General features: G+C 34.1%; 2 pseudogenes; both read left to right on the top strand.

Moving 5' to 3' along the window:
* The first annotated feature begins 2,569 nt into the window (after nucleotides 1-2,569).
* Nucleotides 2,570-6,711, top strand: LOC139819038 (uncharacterized; annotated as a pseudogene).
* A 9,268-nt stretch (nucleotides 6,712-15,979) lies between these two features.
* Nucleotides 15,980-18,686, top strand: LOC139819281 (G2/mitotic-specific cyclin-B3-like; annotated as a pseudogene).
* Nucleotides 18,687-19,236: the final 550 nt, after the last annotated feature.

Below are 19,236 nucleotides of genomic sequence, written 5' to 3'. Positions count from 1 at the left end.
TACCATGTGCACTGGTTATATTTAGGATCAAACCACATAAAGAAAAAATATTTTACAACTCCAAGTAATACTGGATGCATGTATTCAGGAGGAAATGAAACTACAATATTAAAGGTTGTCAATAACATTAATAATGAGACTCCTTTAACTCCATTAATAGAAATATTTTTTACAACAGTCTGCTCAGCATCTCTATGATGTTGTTCCCTCGTTCTTGCAATGCCTTCATTTCCACAGTAAACACGTGCATAACTATTTCCCACTTTAACGTGCTGCCCTGGATGCAAACAAAGTGAGCATTCAAATTTTCCATTAAATTGAGCTATATTCTGTAAAGAACATCTGGCTATAGAATCCACTGGAGAAAGGATTGCAATATTTACAGCTTCAGTTAGGTGGCAAACAGTCAATTCCGTGTTTATGTAAATCTCGTAACTCATCAACAAATGGTTTTAAAAAAATATCTACAACAGGTTTTATAGATCCACACCATAAACCAGCAAGTAGAATATTATCTTTACGAACCCGGTAAGAAAGTTCATTAATCGCTATTAGAATGGGGCACATTGATACTTTTGATGATTTAAAAGTATTAACACCATCAGTGTTCCATTGTAAGGTTATATCGAAATCAGATATAACTTGATTTTCAACCATCGAGCGATACACTTTCCCACTTGTAACATCTAATAATAAATTATTATCATTACAAGTTCTTTGTAATTTATGGAAGACACTACTCGACAGTAATTGTCGTAACTGTTCCTTAATTGGAATGTATACGAAAAAATTTCCATTCCGTTTAAGAACTGATTCTGTATTACGACAATGACAATTTGGACAATTTATACTTTGTCTTCCTTTAAAATATCTAATAAAGAAATACATCCTGTACAATAATAACATGTAACAAGTTGTGCGATGTCGAGAAACTTTTTTAAAAATAAATACTTTGAAGAATTTAGTGGTTCGGGAAGGTGTCAATTAATTAAATCTATGAGATCTTCCAATGCAGTCCCACTTGCTCCATGCCGAATTATGTAACTCATTAAGAGTAGATCGCTTTCTTCCTTTGTTAGAGGGCAATTTGGATATATTGGTCTTCTAGCCTGACAACATAATAAAATACAAGACATTATTATATAATTCAATTTGTGACATATTGCCTATTCAGGGTTTACATTTGAAATTTGAAAATAGGTAAATATTTCATAATTTTCTTTTTATTATGCTGCTTTTCGTCATATTGACATCATTTTTATTAGGCTGTTTTCACTTGCAGTCGAGTGGTTTTTTCATTTTAACATATTATGGACAGCACACTGTTATAACAACTAGATTACGAACCTTATCTTCTATCGCAGGTTCTGGATCATTATCATTATGATTAGGTTATTCAATAGGTTCTGGCACGTTAACATTTTCAATAATGGCTTCATCATTGACATCTTCATCAACATCATAATCATCGTTAGTACCACTATCATTTGAGGAAGTCTGTATACATATAAAATTTTATATGATAATACATATAGATACATAATAACATTAAAACATATATATGTGCATGTCGACATTGCCCAGGCAATAACGGACATTGCTCGAGCAATACATATATATGTAGGTCCGGAAGTATGTTCCGGGACTTTTATTTTTTTACATCGGTATATTCCAGGACATTTGGCAGTTTCCAGGACTGTCCTGGAAAAAATTCATGTCCTACGGCACGTTTCGGGACAATTTTTTGAATCTGATTACATATATATGCGTTATATTCCAGGACTGTACATTTCAAAAAACGTAAACAGTCCCGGAACATACCTCTAGACCTACATATATATATATATATATAGAGTATATATACAGTATATATATATATGTAGGTCCAGAAGTATGTTCCGGGACTTTTATTTTTTTACATCGGTATATTCCAGGACATTTGGCAGTTTCCAGGACTGTCCTGGAAAAAATTCATGTCCTACGGCACGTTTCGGGACAATTTTTTGAATCTGATTACATATATATGCGTTATATTCCAGGACTGTACATTTCAAAAAACGTAAACAGTCCCGGAACATACCTCTAGACCTACATATATATATATATATATGTATAAGTTATATAATAAGTATATATATATATATATATATATATATACTTATTATATAACTTAATTGAATATAGTATTCATGGTTTTATTTGTACGATCAAACACTATAAAATAATACACCAAAATATAAACTAGCTATATAATTGCCATCAAAGTTAAAGATTAATTATTTAAATCTTTGCGTTTAGTTATATATTTATATACATATGAAAGATTAATGCTCTAAATATTTATTTAAGCCTCTATTATTTAGAAACTTTTATAATAGATACTTATATATTTTGTAAATATATTATAACCGCAATCACATATTTGTTATAATAATTATAATCACGAAAAGAAACAAAAACTTTTGCGTAATATAAAAATATTTGTTTAGGGCGGAGGAGCTGTTAAGAATAAGAGATAGGACAGGAAGCCAAGGATCAATTATAGAATACGTAAGGAAAAAAAGAAGGGAGGAAGAAAAAGAAATAGCAGAAAAAGCCGAAAAAGAAATACTAGCAAATTTTAGTAAAGAAAAAAGAGTGATAAGATCGCCGCCAAACAAGATAAAAAGAGAGGAAAGGAAAGAAGAAGGCATGGAGGCGGAAAAAATGCTGAAAGAGATTTTAGCGAAAATGGATGAACAAGAGAGAGAAAGAAAGAAGGATAAAGAAGAGATAATGAAAGAGATACACGACCTGAGGGAGAATTATAGAATGAGAGAAATGCTTTGGGAAGAGCAAAAAGTGAGTTTAGAAAATAGAATAAAACAGTTAGAGAAGAAAGTAGAAAAAATGGAGAATAACGGAGATAAAAAGTTAGAGAGCAGTGAACTAATGAAAAAGATGAAGGAGATGGAAAGAAACTCTGAATTAGCCGAAAAGAGAAGAAGGAAAAGTAATATAATTATAAAAGGAATAAAAGTAGAAAATGGAGGTGACAGAAAAGAGAAGATGGAGAAATTCCTTGAAGAAAAAATCACCAAAAAAAAGGTGGAAGTGGACGAAGTGCAGGTAATTGGCCGGGGAGAATACAAAATGACGCTAGTCAGATTTAGATGGAAGGATAAAAAAGAAATAATGGCAAAGAGGAAGGAGATAGGAAAAGCAAGCAAGAAAGATATTTATGGATGACGATCTGACGGCAACAGAGTGGCGGATACAAAAGCATCTATGGAGTGTAGTAAAAGCAGAGAGAGAAAAGGGGAAGAAAACAACGGTAGGATATCAAAGAATATGAATTGACAATTGCGAAAGGAAATGGAATGAAAGCACCGAAATGCTAGAAAGCAGAGATATTTTTCCGACAGAGTAGAAAAGAGAGAGGACAGGGAGAAGGAGATAGGGAGAGTGAGAGAGGAGAGAGAAGAGAAAAATAAGGCGGAAAAAGGAAGAGGATTAAGGATATGCTTTTGGAACGTGGCGGGACTAATTAATAAATGTGATGAAACATGGGATTATTTGGAGAATTTTGACGTAATAGGACTAGTAGAAACATGGATGGAGGAAGATAAATGGAGGAAGGTTAAAAATAAATTGTCCAGCTTTATTTGGAATTGTGTACCAGTGAAAAGAAAACACAAAAAAGGAAAGGCAAAAGGAGAGATAATAACAGCAGTCAACAAGAATTTAAAACTTATAAAGGTTAGGGAGATTAGCGACAAAGTGGTAGAAAGCAGACTAGAGTATAATGGAAACAAATGGAGAATAAACACGTTGTACAGTCAAAAGATGAAAGATACGATGGAAACACTAAGAGAGAAGGTACAAGAAGAGAATGAAGAATGGTTGCTTAGTAGGAGGTAATTTCAACGCGAGGACGGGAAGCAAAGGAGTACCGATAAATAAGGAGGAAGAAAAAGAAAAGAGGAGCAAGACCAGAAAGTCAGTAGATAAAGTTGTAAATAGAGAGGGACGTATATTAATAGATAAAATAGAAGAAAAAGGATGGGCAATATTATGATAAATGGGAGTTTCGGAAGAGAAGGGGGATGGACTTATATAGGAGACTTGGGATCATCGGTTATAGACTATGTCGTAGGGAATGACAGAGCAGGAGAAGAAATAAATATGGTGGAAGAAGGAATTAGAACGGAATCGGATCATGTTCCGCTGGAGGTGGAGTTGACAGGACCACGGGTGATGGAGACAGGAAGAAGGAAGAAAGAAATGGAATTAGAGAGAAGCGACTGGACAGAAGAAGGGAAGAGAGAATATCATGAGAAATGTGAAGGATAGTCAAGTACACAAATAGATACAGAAGATATCTGGAAGGAGATAAAAGAAAAAGTAAATAGCGCTATCACGAAGCAGATGAAAAGAATAATACCATGGAGATTAGGAAAAAAAAATGGTATAATAAAGAATGGAAGGAAAGGAAAAGAAGATTGAGGCGACTGATGAGGGATTGGAAGAAGGGAAGGATCGGAAAAGAAGAGTATGTGAGGGAAAGAAAGGAGCACAAGGAATGGTGTAAGGAGCAGAAGGGGAGGCACAAAAGAGAGGAAGAAGAAAAGATAAGGAACATTAAAAACGAAGCGGAAGCTTGGAAGTATATAAATAAATACAGGAAAAAGAAAACTGAGGGGATAAACAAGGAGATACAAATGGACGAGTGGAGAGACAACTTCATAGAATGGAAATGTTAGGAGGGACAAAGGAAAGAGTGGTGCTAGACATAGAAGACGAGGGAGAAGAAGATGGTACGAGAGTGGAGGTAACAAAGGGAGTCGGAGAAATATCGAGGGAAGAGGTGATTGAAGTAATAAGGAAACTGAAGATGGGAAAGGCAACAGGAGAGGACGGGATTGAGAACGAGGCGTGAAGATTTATGCAAAAGGATGTAGGTAAAGAATTTCTGAAGTTAATCAACAGAATCTGAAAAGGAGAGGGCATACCGGGAGATTGGAATAAAGATATGATTAGTCCAATACATAAAAGAGGAAAAAGAGACGACCCAAAAAATTACCGAGGAGTTACTTTAATGAATACGGAGTACAAAATATATGCAAGTATCTTAAATGCGAGGTTGGAGAAAGAGGTGGAGTCTAAGTTAAGGGAAGGGCAATTCGGGTTTAGAAGGAACAGAGGAACGATGGATGCAGTATACACGGTAAATTATGTAGCAAATAAGGAGCTGAGTAAGAAAGGTGGAAAGGTTTTTGCATTCTTTGTGGACCTTAAGGCAGCTTTCGATAAAGCGGATAGAAGAAAATGGAATAAAATAATGAGGATGATAGGAATTGAATATAACTTGAGACGAAGAATAATGGAGACATACAAAGAAACGAAAAACGTAGTGAAGATAAGAGATAAGAATACAGAGGAATTTTGGACAAAAAAGGGACTAAGACAAGGATGCCCGTTGAGCTCGAATTTATTCAATTTATACATCATGGATTTAGAGGAAAGAATGGAAAAAGGGCAAGCAGGAGGCCTTGTGATAGAGAAAGAAAAATTCTGGACAATTTCATACGCAGATGATGTAGTGTTAATGGCGACGAGAGGCGGAATTGAAGGAAATGATGAGGAGGTTCAAGAGGTATTTGGAAGGGAAGGGTTCGAGTTTGAGTCCAGAAAAATAAAAAATAATAGTGTTCGAGAAAGCGAGGGAAAGAAGGAAGAAAAGGGAATGGCAGTGGAGAGAGGAAGAAATAGAGGAGATCAAAGAAATAAAGTATCTGGAATATGTACTACAGAAAAATGGGGGAGCGGAGAATCATATAAAAGATAGGATAAAGAAGACTACAATAGCGATGAAGAGGACATGGAGCATAGGAGAGAGAATATTTAAAGAAGATTTTAGAAGCAGATTAGATGTAATAAAAAGAAAGTATGGATTAAATAAATTTTAGAATTGAGTAGAAGAACCCCGAATTATATAATATCAGAAGAAGCCAAAATAAAGGAGATAAAAATGAGAGCAATAAGGAGAGCTGTGAGGTATGAAAAGAAGGCGAGACAGTCAGAGAAGAAAATAGTTCAAGCATGTATAAAGGATCTAGAAAGGAGCAGACTAAGGAAAGAAGAAAGTAATTGGGAGAAAAAGAGAAAAGAACTGATAGAAAGGGCAGGAATGGAGAAGGAGCAGCAGAGGAGAGAAATGGAGGCAGGGGACCGGGAGGCAGTGGAGAAGCTCGTAAAGAGAAGGAAGAGAGACAGATAAAGATAAACGAGTCAAGATACAATAGTAACTATAAAGAGATTTTAACAGAGGAGTTACCAAAGTATTTACTAGGAAAGAAGAAGAAAAAGGATATAATGTTGATAGCCAGATACAGATGCGGGAGTGAGGTGAAAGGCAGCAAACATTGAAAAGAGGAAGAGGATAGAAAATGCAGAATATGCCAAAAAAAAGAGGAGAACATAGAACATATACTAAAAGAATGTGAAGCGACAAAAAGCAAGATACAGTTAAAAGAATTTTTAGGAGAGGAAGGAAAAGGACTAGAAGTAATGAAATGGATAGAAAAGGTTAGAAAAGAAGCGGAGAAAAGGGAGGGAATGGAAGGAGAAGAGTAGGAAGGGAAGTTTAAGGACAGTTAGAAGGTTGAATTAGTTTTGGAGTTAGTTAGGATGATCTAAGTAATATATAATGTATATGTATGTAAATGAGAAAATTATGTTTGTAAACTATGTTATGCGTTTGTAAATTTATGTAAGGGTTGACGGAAGTCATCCTAAGCCGCAAGGCAAGGATTAAATAAAATTATTATTATTATCATATTAAAAATATTTGTTTAAAAAATGAAAACAAAAACTGATACATATAAATAAAATTTTCGAAAAACTAATAAAAAAAATTCGTGTTACAAAATGGTTCCGAGCAAAAAAAAATCTGTTACACATCATATCGCCGAGCATTTGCCAAGTGTTGTCGTTTAATTTCACCAAGTCTTGTGGACATAGAAATTTTGATATCCCGGATTGATTTAAAGCCATCCTTTTTTTTGGCGCGCGATTTGGCAAAATCTGTCAAAAATTATAATACCCATGGATTAAAAATAAAGTGGATAAAAAATGTAGGATTCAGTAACAAAAATAACAAATATTTTAATTACCAATGATTGCATTCTTTCTTAATTTATCCAGACAAATGACGTTTTGGTTTTGGCGTTCTTTTCCCTGAGCACGTGCAGTTTTTCCAGTAAGTGTAGCGTTTAAAAGAACTTCAGGTTTGAAGACTCCTTCCATAAGACGACATGCAAGACGAGAAATTCTACATGATGCTCCAATTGAGTTATAAAGCGTCTTCAATTTGCAATATACCCCGTGTTTAAGTAATACCACCTAAAAAGTAAATTATAGAAATACATTATAAGGATAACAGTTTTATATATTATAATTATATTATATTATTAATCATATCATATTATAAATCAAGAGACACGGCAGTGTCTCGCGCCAAGTACACGCGGAGCGAGACCGACCGTGACTCTTTTACGCGACGTGACGGGTTGCGAGTACACGAGATGTTGAGATATCGATTAACGAGTGAACGGATCAAGTTCTAAGTAGGCTTGATCGATAGCTTGGGGTCGAATTAGGGGGGGGGGTTCTCTTATAATATTCCGCTACGTGCCCTACGGGCGGAAATATTGCGACGCAAAGTCCAAATGTGAAATTTTTTTTTAAGATACGTCGTTAAGATACGTCGACATAACATAATATAACATATATGTAACAGAGAAATGTCACTTTCATTTTTTCGACACTGGCGGCTAGCGGCGTTAGTATCGCAGTGCAGTGCAGTGCAGACAGTGCGTTTAGCGCGCTGTCAGTCAGTTTATCAGTCATCAGTTATAATAGTCCGGGAGCCAGTTGCCATTTTAAGTGAATTATTTTAAGAAATCTGAGATTTTCGGCTAGTGTTCAATTCGGTCTGCTAATAAACAATGTGAACGTCAGCTTCCATGGTAGCGGTGGGTGTTGCCGCGGCATCCACCCACACACGTATAATTATAATAAAAATAAACCGACATAAAGAAAGCTGAGACTTTGTTTGTACGTTTATTATGATCTAAATAAACGGAAAATAATAGTCAGCTGACTTCATGGTGGGGGGTTGTACGTCAACTTCTCGCCCAAACATGCGAAAAATATGCGCTGAGTAAACTTATACTAAGAAAGCTGAAATTTGGGGAAGTTATAGTCAACTTTAACAATTTCACGAAAATAATTGTCCGCTGAGTTTTTCGCGGTGGAAAAGTGCTCAGCTGACGACTGAAAGATACGGCGCATCGCTATGCGCGCGGGCGCGTGGCATCCTTCACTGCATCAGCTGAGCACTTTTCCACTGCGAAAACCTCAGCGGACAATTATTTTCGTGTAACTGTTACAGATAACTATAAGTTTACAAAGTTTTAGCTTTCTTGGTTTCAGATAACTTGATTTTTATTAATAAAACGGTGCGTATATGCGCGCGGGCGCGTTGCGCTTATCTTACGGCATCAGCTGCTTCTCTCTCACGCTAAATTATGCTATTGATTATATTCAAATATGTAATTATATTTAACGCATTTATTGACAAAAATAATTTTTTATTTACGTTTTTTTTTTAAATACGTATGAGGTATGAGACATTTACTCTTCAGTCTTCCTCATCATCGCCCTCAAACTCTTGCTCGCTTTCGTGGTCGCTGTAATCCATATCGATCATCGGCGTCCAATCGTCATCATCTGTAAGCAAATATAATAAATAATATATTATTACATAAAAAATAATCGCATAAAAAAGTTTTAGTTTTATAATTTTAATACATATATAATATAATAATATAATAACGCAAGAGCAAAATTTTGAAATTAATTAGAATATTATTTATAAAAAGTGTTCACGTTATAATAAAAAATTGTTTTAATTGTTTCTAAACTGTAATTTTAAATTAAAAACAAAACTAATCTAAAAATTACACTTGAATAAAGAAATAGTGAAGTATAATTCTGACCTGCAGTACTTTCTTTTTCTTCCTCGATGGTAATATCGCCAAGAGAAGGGGGTAGCTGATCGCCGTCGAACCATTTGAACAAAAATTTGTTGTCCTCTTCTCTCCAGCCGTAATCAGTCGGGTGCAATTCAGTTGAAACAGCAAGATGTGCATCATGGGCCCAAATATTAGCGATGTACGTCGTCCGAAGCAAATGTTGGTGCAGTTCGATTTTGCAAGGCGGTAGAGCTGACCCGTCTATATTTTTTGCTGGCAGACGAAATATGTCATCGTTGTCCAGGTAGTCGCCGCCGGACGCAGGGACGTTGTGGTGGGAGCAAAAGGGAGCCTTTCAAACTATAAACCGTTTACGGATATACCTGTAGCGACGGTCCTTTTAGTCAGCTGGGCTACAATTGTATTTGATCATAAAATTCCGGTGTTTATGAGCGTGTAGCCGAGACACGGAAATACATCTCTGTATCTATAAATATTTACTTCTGGCATTTGCATGTGTAAATGTTTATTATTTATAATATTATATATACGTATTTACTGTTTATATTGTCATGTATACATATTTAAGGTCGATGCAGACACAGCCGTGCCGTATCCGTACCGTGCACGAAACAGAAACATCCCCTACTGAAAAAAATCACGTCACGAAATCACGTCATAAAATTACATCACAAAATCACGTAATAAAATTACGTAATTAATGACATAATTAATCACGTAACGGATTGTTCCAAATCGGTACGTGATTTTAAAAATCACGTAATTTAAAAAATTACGTAATGCTGGGAAACATTTCTTTTTTAATCTGGATAAAGTTATATAGGAACTACAAAGTTTGTTTAATTGCTTCTTCGTCGTAACTTATGCATGTAAAACATGATTTAAGCAAAATAAGTGGTTCTAAATAAAAAATCAATACTGTATATTAATTATATTGTCTATAATTTTATTTTTATGAGTCAACTTTTAAGTATATAAGTGAGTATAAAGTGCGTAAGTATAAGTATATATAGTGAGTATATCAATATATAATAATATAATAAAAAAATAGCATATATAACATAGACAACTTAGATATATGTTATGGTAACGTTAACAAGGTTAACTCATTTTAACATTGGTAATATGGTAACACTAAACTTAATCACTATCCGATAATGATTCACTGGAATTTGAATCATTGCTACTTTGTGAAGAACTTGATGAATTGGGCGATGTTGGGCGTCAATGACGTTTTCTTTGTTTTTTTTCTTCTTCTGCAAAACATTATTATTATTAAGGTGTTTTTAATTTTTAATAGTAACTTTTAGAATATATTGTTTTCTAATTTTTTGTATTTATTTGTTGAAAGACTTTGTTTTAAAAAATCTAGACTGTTAAGATCTAGCATGTTAATTAAAAATGTTTATTATTTTTTATAATCATCTATGCTAACAAATGTTTAAAAATATTAAAATTTTTTATTTAATTCAATATCTTATATTTTACATGTATACACAACTATATTACAAACTATTTTTTTAAGTATCTTTTTACTCTTAAAGAGTTCTTTAACTGTGTATAAAGCAATGAGAAAAATATCATATATTAAAAGAAAAAGTATTATACTTTAACCCGTTGTGGTCACATGGGGTCCAGTGGACCCCAGGCTTTTTTTTTTTTTTTTTTTAAAAGTATACTATTTTGAGAGTAAAACGCACATAGTTTTTTTGCTCTATCTCAAAAAATTTTGATGAATATTTTTGTGAAAAAAGTCAAATTTTTCGAAAAAAAAATTTTTTTTTTACGTTTTTTCAACATAAAAAATTGTTTAAAATTATTGGATTATTAAGAGGAAGTCATAAATTAATTCCAGTTCAAGGTTTGAGTCGATACATCAAAAAGAACGCAAATGGAAACTGTTGTGGGGTCCATTGGACCCCGTGTGACCACTACGTTATTTTTAGGAGGTGTGACCACAACGGGTTAAAGATTAATTCCATTAAGTTACTTGTTTTTATAAATTTTTATGAATATATCAATCTATAAACACATATTTTCCATTAAAAAATACAAAAAAATATTACCTTTAAACATATAAAAATTATTTGTCTATTGTTGTTTAAAAAGTATTGACAAACACAGCAGGTATGACGAGAATTCTTGAGTACGTGAGCGATAGAAAGAGAGTTCCTTTTAAGAAAATTTCGTCTTTATTGTATGTAATTCTTTCTAAAAATATGCCAACGTAAAACAAATTGATATGAACTAAAGAGTTTTTACGTGAATATAAACAAACAAATCAGTAATCAGTCCTAAAGATAGAATAGAGAATAAACTAAAAAGAGTCAGATCTTACAGGACGGAATCAAAGTATCTAAATTACTGACTGAGAATGAGAGTCCGAAACGTATTTGAATGTAATGCTGCTGACGAAAAAAAGAAAGATAGAAAAATGAAAAGGGGGCCCTCTGGATGAATGTCTATCAGATCGGTTCTTGGGCTAGAATTTTAGGCCAGAGCCACAAGAACAAATGCAGATCTCAGATCTGAAAACGAGAATGAACCTAGCAGAGGCCCTTGACTTTGAACCACGATCTTCAATATGGCGTCTTAACTCTCAATATTCCCTAACCTAGCAAGGCCCCGCTCATGGGATTATATCTCTCGCCTCGATCTTCCCTCACGGACGTTAGTACCTTTTCCTGCTGATGAGTCCACTCCTTGGTCATCTGAATCTCGCTCGGTCAGAGTCCAAAACTTTTGCTGTTGTCAAGATGAATCCGAAAGAGGGGCAGAGAATCGACTCGTCCGAAGATCGCAAGCAACTGCGGCCATGACCCTGAGCGCCCCCACCTTGTTCAGGACAAGAGAAGAAGGAGGTGGGAGCGCTCAGGTGTCATGGCCGCAGTTGCATACGATCTTTCGGACGAGTCGATTCTCTGCCCTTCTTTCGGATTCATCTTGACAACTGCAAAGGTTTTGGACTCTGACCGAGCAAGATTCAGATGACCATGGAGTGGACTCATCAGCAGGAAAAGGAGAGCTGCAACGACTAGCGTCCGTGAGGGAAGATCGAGGCGAGAGATCTAATCCTATGAGCGGGGCCTTTGATAGGTTAGGTTAGGTTAGGTTAGGTTAGGGAATATTGATAGATTCCGAATCTTAAGACGCCATATTGAAGATCGACATTGGTCGTCAAAGTACAAGAGCCTCTGCTAGGTTCATTCTCGTTTTCAGATCTGAGATCTGCATTTTGTTCTTGTGGCTCTGGCCTAAAATTCTAGCCCAAGAACCGATCTGATAGACATTCATCCAGAGGGCCCCCTTTTTCATTTTTCTATTTTTCTTTTTTTCGTCAGCAGCATTACATTCAAATACGTTTCGGACTCTCATTCTCAGTCAGTAATTTAGATACTTTGATTCCGTCTGTAAGATCTGACTCTTTTTAGTTTATTCTCTATTCTATCTTTAGGACTGATTACTGATTTGTTTGTTTATATTCACGTAAAAACTCTTTAGTTCATATCAATTTGTTTTACGTTGGCATATTTTTAGAAAGAATTACATACAATAAAGATGAAATTTTCTTAAAAGGAACTCTCTTTCTATCGCTCACGTACTCAAGAATTCTCGTCATACCTGCTGTGTTTGTCAATACTTTTTAAACAACAATAGACAAATAATTTTTATATGTTTAAAGGTAATATTTTTTTGTATTTTTTAATGGAAAATATGTGTTTATAGATTGATATATTCATAAAAATTTATAAAAACAAGTAACTTAATGGAATTAATCTTTAAGGTATAGTACTTTTTCTTTTAATAATTGATATTTTTCTCATTACTTTATACACAGTTAAAGAACTCTTTAACAGTAAAAAGATACTTAAAAAAATAATTTGTAATATAGTTGTATAATTACATGTAAAATATAAGATATTGAATTAAATAAAAAATTTTAATATTTTTAAACATTTATTGTTAGCATAGATAATTATAAAAAATAATAAACATTTTTAATTAACATGCTAAATCTTAACAGTCTAGATTTTTTAAAACAAAGTCTTTCAATAAATAATACAAAAAATTAGAAAACAATATATTCTAAAAGTTACTAATAAAAAATTAAAAACACCTTAATAATAATGATGTTAAAATGTTTTGCAGAAGAAGAAGAAAAACAAAGAAAACGTCATTGACGTCCAACATCGCCCAATTCATCAAGTTCTTCATAAAGTAGCAATGATTCAAATTCCAGTGAATCATTATCGGATAGTGATTAAGTTTAGTGTTACCATATTACCAATGTTAAAATGAGTTAACCTTGTTAACGTTACCATAACATATATCTAAGTTGTCTATGTTATATATGCTATTTATTTTATTATATTATTATATTTGATATACACACTTATATACTTATACTTATGCACTTTTACACTCACTTATATACTTAAAAAATTGACTCATAAAAATAAAATTATAGACAATATAATTAATATACAGTATTGATTTTTTATTTAGAACCACTTATTTTGCTTAAATCATGTTTTACATGCATAAGTTACGACGAAGAAGCAATTAAACAAACTTTGTAGTTTCTATATAACTTTATCCAGATTTAAAAAAAAATGTGTTTCCCAGCATTACGTAATTTTTAAATTACGTGATTTTTAAAATCACGTACCGATTTGGAACAATCCGTTACGTGATTAATTATGTCATTAATTACGTAATTTCGTTACGTGATTTCGTGATGTAATTTCATGACGTGATTTCGTGACGTGATTTTTTTCAGTAGGGTCAGACAAGGATACCTATTGTCTCCATCCTTGTCTAATGTTGTCTCTATCCTTGTCTAATGTTAACGATACGGGTACGGCACGGCTGTGTCTGCATCGACCCTTAAGGGTATAATTGAGCGTCAGAGATAAGCAGCTGAGTGCGATAAACGCAACGCGCCCGCGCGCATATACGCACTGTTTTATTAATAAAAATCAAGTTATCTGAAACCAAGAAATTTGTAAACTTATAGTTATCTGTAACAGTTACACGAAAATAATTGTCCGCTGAGGTTTTCGCAGTGGAAAAGTGCTCAGCTGATGCAGTAAAGGATGCCACGCGCCCGCGCGCATAGCGATGCGCCGTATCTTTCAGTCGTCAGCTGAGCACTTTTCCACCACGAAAAGCTCAGCGGACAATTATTTTCGTGAAACTGTTAAAGTCGACTATCACTTCCCTAAATTTCAGCTTTCTTAGTATAAGTTTACTCAGCGCATATTTTTCGCATGTTTGGGCGGGAAGCTGACGTACAATCCCCCACCATGAAGTCAGCTGACTACTATTTTCCGTTTATTTAGATCATAATAAACGTACAAACAAAGTCTTAGCTTTCTTTATGTCTGTTTTTTTTTTATTACAATTATACATGTGTGGGTGGCTGCTGCGGCAACACGTACCGCAAATGCGCAAGCTGACGTTCACTTCGTTTAGTAGCAATACTAAATGAACCATGCAGCAAAATCTTAGGTTTCTTAATTTTGGTCATAAAAAATGGCAGCTGGCTCCCGGACTATAACCTATATCTCGAGAAACACGGTAGTACGCGCGGAGCGAGACCGACCGTGACTCTTTACGCGACTCTTTAATTCAAGGTAATTGTTTTATTATGTAATTATCTCCTATAATTTTGTTATTCTATATATTACTGTTACTTATTTTACTGTTTATATTACTACGTTTACGTGAGTGTTTATATATACAGGTTGACCTATATTTATATTATATATTGACGGCAGGGAGCTGATACTGAGATCAAGGAGCCTGTTCACACGAGGCGTTTCTGCCGCGCGTTAATAACGTTTGCACGAGCCGCACGATGTCGCGAGGTATAAGGTGCGACAACGCGCGCATACGCGCGTACGCGAAACGGCAGCAACACCGTAATCGTGCCGGCGATATACTGAATTTGAATTGCTTCGTGCTTATCTGGAGATTTCGTATCCCTACATCGTGTTACCACCGCTGCCGGAAAAGAAGGTTCTCTACGCTTGGCAGAAAGTGACGACTGACACGTTCGATCCCGACTTCGTTAATCGCAGAAAAGCTGGACTCGAAGTACGTTTCCGATTTGCAATTATAACAGTATCGTGCGATGAATGTTGTACCCTATTATAACCTCAAATGAAGCTGTGCACGTTGCTAGTATTCTGATTATACAATACATTTTTACTTTGTAGAGGTATATACATTTTACATGTCCTCCTTCTTTCTTTTATTCACTTATACTATCTGTTGTACTTCAAAATCATTTATCTCTCTTATCTTCCTTCTTTTTACGTCTCCCTTTTCTTTGATGTTACTAAAAATTTGTAACTTTTCCATTTTTACTGTTAGTAGAATATGCTCCTCAAATTTGACAATTTATTTCTGAAACATTCCGTATTATATTATGCACTATATAAATTAAAGTATGTATAATGTATATAAACTAATTATATGTACGTTTGTGAATTATAGCAATTAGATAAGGAACTAAAGTTTCGTCATATCTGAAAAATGGCACCACCGAAAGTATTATTCGGACAAAATCGACAAAACAGCACTGCAACTTTGAAAAAAGAAATAACGACCAGAAGTCAAAATTCTTTACAGAGCAATGTATTACGACAACCCAATGTTGGTAGAGAAATTTGCGCCAAGCGAAAAGCGGAAGTTTCGCCGTTTAAAGAAAAAACGCATAAAAGATGAGCTTTTGCAAACATCACCAATGTATGTACTCTACACAATTATTATATCAAAATTTAAATGTATATTTTGATTTAGTGGTAAGATTTAAATGCAATTTTCAGCTCGATTTTTATGTCGACGTCCATTCTTTTCTCATGAAAATCAAACCACTATTTTCTTAATTTATCCCAAACACAGCATTGTAATATTTACATTAATGTTCATTATACATGGGTATCTGTATATGTATTATGTATTATATATGGTATTACATTTTTCATTATATTACCTATATTTTTTCTTTATTTCACATTTGGTAAGCCATTACCACATCGCTGGCAGGGCAGAACCATACATCGAAAAAGATGGTTACTCAAACCAAATCAGTTGAAAGTAACGTTGCTTTGCCAGAGAAACCTGCAGACGTTGCTGTATCAAATATTGTACCGGCAAAAGCAAAACTAGTGTTAAGCCTATGTTAAGCCTATTATAAAAAAATATGATAAAACGGAGACTGCCAACAAAGTTGTAAATAATAGAATAAGTTCAAATTTGGAGAGATCAGAGGATAATTCGATGTACGTCAGTGCTTTAGAAGATATTACAGATAGCGTGATAAGGACTCGCAGGAGCAGCAATAAGGTAAACAATATATTTTCTGCAATATTATATTATATTATTACGTACAATATTTTAGAATTTACATTTTTCTTTAATTTCATTTATTTAAGAAAACTTATCAAAAACTTAGAGATTTCTAAAGATAATTTCTTTAAAAATTTAATAAATTAAATTTATACCTTAAACTAAGACAGGTTCATACCGTATAATATACTTTATCATGCAATTTACTATATTTTGTTTTACTTTATTCCGTGTATGCAGTACTAATAGACTAAATATATACAGGTTGATGAAAAAAAAAATGAGAAAAGGGGAAATCAGTGGGAAAACAAACGGAGAAAGATGAACTATCGCCTTCTGCGAGTGAGGATAAGGTTTCGGCCGCCAGTTTGTTGATCGCCATACCTGTAATAAGACAATCACCCGAAGGTGTCCAATGGGACTTTAATGTCGAGAATTGGCTAGATCCGTACCAGGTGTCACACTATGTGATGGACATCTTCGAGTATCTGAAAGAACGAGAACGCCTATTCCCCATCGGCAATTACATGGATCGGCAAGTATACCTCTCGCAATGGATGAGAGCGCTACTGGTCGATTGGATGGTCGAGGTGCAGGAGTCGTTTGATTTGAATCACGAGACCTTATATCTGGCTGTAAAACTGGTCGATCTATACCTAACAAAGATGACAGTCGGGAAAGAGACTCTACAACTGCTCGGCGCTGCGAGTCTTTTCATAGCGAGCAAGTTTGACGTAAGTTTTATTATAATATCTCTGCTACACAAATTTTTGCCTGATAAAATTGTGCTCATGTCGAGCAGTAAACCCAATAACAAAAACTGATTTTATTCTTAACTTTAACTTTAGGAAAGAATACCACCAATGGTGGAAGATGTGACGGCGCTTACACACAAAGGGAGCTGATCAAAATGGAAATAAGTATTTTAAAAATAGTCAATTTTGACCTGGGAATACCTCTCTCTTACAGATTTCTTTGGCGTTATGCCAGGGTAAGATATTCACAAAGTTAACAATTTATACCGGGTATTCCAGAAATTATTCTGTCCCAGGATTTAAATGAATATATAAGGCATTTTACATTATTTCTTCTATGAAATAATAATTTTTTAAAAGAAAAGGTTGGTCTTACTACTCAAAATTAGATTTAAAACTAATATATTTTTGGAGTAGAAAATATAATCATAAGGACAATGCACAAGGCCTGAATTGCTTAGTTATAGTAACAATTAGCAAGTGGAAGATTCGTGTTGAATTCTCGTGTTGGAGTTTGAGCAAAAGCACTTGACATTTTTTTTTTCAATATGTAAATTTTATGTACTCAACTAAACATATATATAATATTTACTGTAGAAAAAAGTACATATATTATTTTTAAAACATCAGGTTGTAGAAGATTAATTACCTTCTTTGGTTGGAGACTAATGTTTTGATTTTTTATTTTATTCTCCAATAAAATATCCGTCTTATTCAAATGGAATCTATATAAACGTATACTAATTCAATCACTACTATCTGAAAATAGTGTGCCAAGGTGTCTATGCCCACGTTAACTCTAGGCTCGGTACATACTGGAACATTCTCTGATAGATTATACAATGATCAGGTTTAGCGATAGTAAAATGGCAGCGGCGGCGTTGTTACTCGCGTTGCTAATGAAGGACTTGGAAGGATGGAATCCAACATTAGAATACTATAGCGGTTATAAACTTGACGACATAAGAGATATTTGCAATCTTTTAAACCAGAGCTTGCATAGGAAACACGAAGAAGCATTAAAGACTGTCCACAGCAAGTACAGCCACAAGTAAGTATTTACTTTTTGCTACGTATTTTTTTTATATTGAACATGTTACACTTTATATATAGATATTATACACGTTATAATTTATATCTATACTATTATTATAAAGAGACAAAGTTTGTCGGTTTGATTGTTTGTGTTCGATGATCTCGAAAACCAATGGATCGAATTTTTACCAAAAATATATGAAATAGGGGTAGAATTTCCCGAGGAATGTTATAGGGTGTATAGTTTTTCGTTACCGATCTTCTGGAAACCGGTTTTTCTAATTTCTTCAATTTTTCGGGAAATAATTGACGGAATCTCAAAGAATTGTATATAAAACAGGGGTAGAATTTTCCGGGGAGTGTTATAAACTGTATAGTTTTTCGTTACCGATCTTTTTGAGAACCGGTATCTTTTTGGAAATCGGTTACAACATTTTTCCAATTTTTTAGGAAATAATTGAGTGAATCTCAAAGAATTGTATACGACGGAATTAAATTTCAGTAAATAAAAAAGTAATATTTTTTAATGAGATAGATAGATAGATATTGCTATTTATTATGCGCTCCAGGATAAATCCTCTTAAGCGCAAAAGCCATAACATACAATACAATAAGTGACTAGAAACTAAATTACATGTGTGTGCGTGCTATGTACATGCACGTTCGCAAGCATACCGATTCAAAGACTAGAGTCATTGCTGAGAGAGAGAGAAAGAGAGAGAGACGGAGACGGAGACGGAAAGAAAGAGAGAGAGAGAGAGAGAGAGAGAGAGAGAGAGAGAGAGAGAGAGTTTGAGTTTGAGTTTGTTTATTATGCCATAGTCAAGACTTTAGGCAAATGATGAAAAATACAATGATATACATGAAGTAAACAAGAGTAAAGTAAAAACAAAAATTGGAAAAAGTAAGAACTAAAAAGATACAGTACAGATGAGATAATTATAATAAAGCAGTGAGCAAAAGGGGAAACAATGAAGATAATAATGACTATATTGCAAAAAGTAATAATGTTGTTTCCACCTCAGCAAACGCTTCAGAACCAAATTTTGTTG

This window comes from Temnothorax longispinosus, chromosome 9 (genome assembly GCF_030848805.1).
Source record: "Temnothorax longispinosus isolate EJ_2023e chromosome 9, Tlon_JGU_v1, whole genome shotgun sequence".
Lineage (NCBI taxonomy): Eukaryota > Metazoa > Arthropoda > Insecta > Hymenoptera > Formicidae > Temnothorax > Temnothorax longispinosus.
This window is presented reverse-complemented; position numbering and strand designations above follow the sequence as displayed.